The following is a 4,949-nucleotide window of genomic DNA, read 5'->3' as shown; positions in this document are numbered from 1 at the left end:
GAAATGGCACAGTTATTTTCACTAATAAAATACTGACTTACTGGCAATTTCCTTAAACCGACATTTACAAATCCTAGTTACAGAGTTTGAGGAATGGGTTGATTTAGAAAGAGGCTACATTGGTTGAGCATAATTTTAGAGACAGTTACACTTAACAGTACTTCCAGCTTATACATCGCTTATACTGTACAAGGATTCACAAGGGAATTTAATGGAGCAGGAGGGCATTTCGCCTGTCATGTCTGCGCTACACCAACACCAGATGAAATAAATCCGTCAACCTAAAGACTTAATAGGTGGTGGGGGGGGGAGGGAGGATCGGGGTGGGAATGAAAAAAGTGTGGAAGGCTCAGGGATGTCACCAGTGTGTTAAAAAATCAAAATGGAGGGAAAATGGGGTTTGTTGGGGGTGGATGGACGAGGGAAGTTTTAGGGTGACGAGGAGACGAGCACATCACCCACCCCACCCCTCGACACTATATATATATTGTAGCGGTTACCGCTGGGTATACACAATCGCCTTGCACCTGCCGGGGACGCGGCCAGGGAGCGATCGCTGTGCCGGGCTCGCCCAGACCGCCCGGAGACGCTCAGTCTCGCCTTTCCCGGGCATGTCCGGACTCGCCTTTCCCGGGCTCGCCCAGGACGCCTGGGCATGCCCAGCCTCGCCTTTCCAGGGCTCGCCCAGGACGCCGGGGCACGTCCAGACTCGCCTTTCCAGGACGCCCGGGCACGCCCAGCCTCGCCTTTCCCGGGCTCGCCCAGACCGCCCGGAGACGCTCAGTCTCGCCTTTCCCGGGCATGTCCGGACTCGCCTTCCCAGGGCTCGCCCAGGACGCCCGGGCACGCCCAGCCTCGCCTTTCCCGGGTTCGCCCAGACCGCCCGGAGACGCTCAGTCTCGCCTTTCCCGGGCATGTCCGGACTCGCCTTTCCAGGGCTCGCCCAGGACGCCCGGGCATGTCCGGACTCGCCTTTCCAGGGCTCGCCCAGGACGCCCGGGCATGCCCGGTCTCGCCTTTCCAGGGCTCGCCCAGGACGCCCGGGCATGCCCAGCCTCGCCTTTCCAGGGCTCGCCCAGGACGCCCGGGCATGCCCAGCCTCGCCTTTCCAGGGCTCGCCCAGGACGCCCGGGCACGCCCAGTCTCGCCTTTCCAGGGCTCGCCCAGGACGCCCGGGCATGCCCAGCCTCGCCTTTCCAGGGCTCGCCCAGGACGCCCGGGCATGCCCAGCTTCGCCTTTCCAGGGCTCGCCCAGGACGCCCGGGCACGTCCAGACTCGCCTTTCCAGGGCTCGCCCAGGACGCCCGGGCACGCCCGGTCTCGCCTTTCCGGGCAAACGCTCCAGCATGACGCGTTTGATTGTATATATATACTGCTACCCGATAAACGGGCTTGACAGAGTGTGCTGGGTTCTGTACGAATAAACATGCTTTGAACTCAAACAAATGGCCTCGTTCTCTCGCCGTCCACGACTCCTAAAATATACAGTCACGTGAAAAAATAAGTACACCCCATGTAAAGTTTTCACTTTTTCAACATATTTCAACATACAGCTATTTGATCTTCATTTCAAGAATATTGAAAGATAAAGGTGATATAACAAATATCATGAAACATATACATTTTGTAGTCCATTGTATAATTTAAATAAACATAAATGCAAATTTCGTATGTGGAAAAAGTAAGTACACCCCGACATTTATCACTACTTCAAATACCTAAAATTAGAATCAGGTGCAAATGATTAGAACATCGTTAGCGAGGATCTTGGAGGAACCTGTCTTATTTAAACCTCAGACATTTCGTTTGGTTTGCTCTTTATTGTTGAAGTGTGCGGTGTCACCATGCCTAGATCAAAAGAGCTCTCTGAGGCCTTCAGAAAGAAGGTTATAGATGCCTACGAGTCTGGGAAGGGATTTAAAAAGATCTCCAAGCAATTTGAAATCAATCATTCGACTGTCCGGAAGATCATCTACAAGTGGAGAAGATTCCAAATAACTGCCAACTTGTTCAGGCCAGGCCGCCCCAGCAAGTTCAGCCCGAGAGCAGACCGCAAGATGCTGAAAGAAGTCTCTAAGAACCCCAGAATGTCATCACGGGACCTACAGGTAGCTCTTGCCACTGTTGATGTCAAAGTGCACGGGTCTACCATTTAGAAAGAGGCTGCACAAATTTGATCTACATGGGAGGTGTGCCAGGAGGAAACCTTTGCTGTCCAGAAAGAACATCAGGGCAAGACTAAAGTTTGCCAATGAACACCTAGGCAAAGGCCAGCACTTCTGGAACAATGTGCTCTGGACAGATGAGTCAAAGGTAGAGCTATTTGGCCACAGTACCAGAAGACAAGTTTGACGAAAACCAAAGACAGCATTTGACCACAAGAACCTGATACCAACTGTAAAGCATGGTGGTGGAAATATTATGGTTTGGGGCAGCTTTGCTGCATCAGGGCCTGGGCAGCTCACCATCATAGAATCCACTGTGAATTCTTCATTGTACCAGAGGGTGCTTGAGGATAATGTGGGGCCATCTGTCGGAAAGTTGAAGCTCAACCGAAGGTGGACCTTGCAACATGACAATGACCCTAAACATACCAGTAAATCCACCAAGGAATGGCTGAAAATAAAGAAATGGAGGGTTCTGGAATGGCCAAGTCAAAGCCCGGATCTAAATCCCATCGAGATGTTGTGGGGGGATTTGAAACGAGCTGTGCATGCAAGAAACCTGACCCTGGTGTTGGGCTAGCGGCTAGGGTGCCAGCTTAGGATCCTAGGATCCTGGGTTCGAATCCCGGTCGATCGCTGAATTAACGCCAGGGGGGTTGACTCAGCCTGTCATCTTTCCGAGGTCGGCTAATTGAGTACCAGTTCACTGGTAATTCCCTGCTTGTCGTAAAAGGCGACAAAAAGGGTTGGCGGCAGGAAGGGCATTCGGCCATAAAACATTGCTTCAAAAAGGGGACCAGAAAAAGAAAAAAAAACCACGGCCAACCCCCGCTTTGCGGGGAAAAATGGCCTCTAAAGGTGGTTTGTTTTTTGTTTTTTGTGTGCATGCAAGAAACCCCTCAAACATCGCACAGCTGAAAGAATTCTGCATGGAGGAGTCGGCAAACATTTCTCCCATTCGATGTCAGAGACTGGTAGACAGTTATAAGAAACGCCTACTTGAGGTTGTTTCTGCCAAAGGGGGCAATACCACCGATTAGAGCCAACGGTGTACTTACTTTTTCACATGCGAAATTTGCATTTATGTTTATTTAAATTATACAATGGACTACAAAATGTAAATGTTTCATGATATTTGTTGTATTATATCACCTTTATTTATCAATATTGTTGAAATGAAGATCAAATAGCTGTACGTTGAAATATGTTGAAAAAGTCAAAACTTTACATGGGGTGTGATTACTTTTTCACGTGACTGTATATATATATTGTAACGATTTTGAGAAGTGTGTAACGAATTTGAGAAGTGTAACGGTTTTTGAGAAGTGTAACAATTTTGGAGGAAGTGTAATGAATGTGGAAACGTTACAATGGAAACGTTACAATGTGAACGTTACAAACGTACGGTACCACCCTGTAATGTAAATAATGGTCGCAGTCAGCGTCCTAGTTAATTGCATGAAATATACACGCAGGTCACGATATATCTTTTAAATAGTGTATTTCCTTATTCCATGTAGGCTAAGTATGTGTTTTCCCACTAGATTGACTTTGCATTGTATCAAACAAAATAAGCGTAGGTCCTTCCAATTTCCCCAAAACCTCCCTTCCAATTGCCTTCCGCATTTTGGCCGGTTTTCTTCAAACCACCATTGGCCACGAGGTAAGGTTGGGGAAGAAAGGCGTGTCTCCACCTCGTCGTAAGAGGGAAGGAGTGAACCAGCCCTAACAGCCAATCAACACCGCGGTGAGTGACCCGGTAGGCGTGCCCTCGGAGTCGGCGGCTTGATTTCGCTCGAGGTGATAAAAGCGACTGCAAGGGACTGCTTTACGAGATGACTGGAGAGATGAGCTGGAGATGACCCTGGGAGAGGAGCAAAGAGGCTGCACCAAAGAGAGGCGGTGAGATGCGAAACGCTCCAAGCCAAAGAGGAGAGGTACTCGGCAAGGAAACCAGCTTTGGAGAGACGCGCTGAAAGGAGAGAGACGGCCCCACCCCAAGAAAAGGAGCAGGTGTGCCGAACCAGCGCGTGGCGTCTCCCGCAGTGGATACGCGACGGAGGGTTTCCCGCCAAAACCGCGAGGAATTGCGAACGGCGGCCTCCCGACCTTGCCTCCATCTCAAGCCTTACCTGCCTGCATTATCCCCTGTGTAAGTGTGAACGTCCTGTCCTGCTCGTTTGTCTTGGGGCTAAGTAAAAATGAATAGTGTAAGTTAAGGATTCGCTGTGTCACTGTTTCTTCCATCCTTTGCTTGTGTGCGTATAATAAATCTGTTCTTCCTCCGTATTCTTCTTCTTCTTTTTCATTCTCTTGCGATCGCTTTAGAGATTTCCCGATTGAATATCCGTGGGGCGATCTGGTCAACGTCGGGTGAAATCGGGTTTTAATCGGGGAGTAACTGTTCGGACGCGGTTAAATACACCACCGCTCGGTCAATATAACATCTAAAAGCCGCGTCTGTAACAATTGGTGTCAGGAGTGGGATTCGGACCTGGGACTAAATTTGTTAGGCCCAAATTTTGGAACACCAATTGTACTATTAGAGTAACAATTGGTGTCGAGGAGGGAGATCGGACCCGAAATCGGACCCGAAGCGCGCTTAACGCGCTCAAAATTACAAGCTGCCGAAATTTATTTTGTTTTATAAAGCAAAACCCGAATTTTGAGATCGCGCCATGGACAATCAAGGCGATCGGATGTCGGTGGGAGAGATAGACAGGGTGGAATCGACCCAGGACCTCGGGGAAATGTATATGGAGGATAGGGAGGAGGAGAAAAATA

This window comes from Myxine glutinosa, chromosome 4 (assembly GCF_964187855.1).
Source record: "Myxine glutinosa chromosome 4, kmMyxGlut1.1, whole genome shotgun sequence".
In the NCBI taxonomy this organism is placed as follows: Eukaryota; Metazoa; Chordata; class Myxini; order Myxiniformes; family Myxinidae; genus Myxine; species Myxine glutinosa.
The sequence above is the reverse complement of the archived record's forward strand: the minus strand, read 5'-3'. Positions refer to the sequence as shown.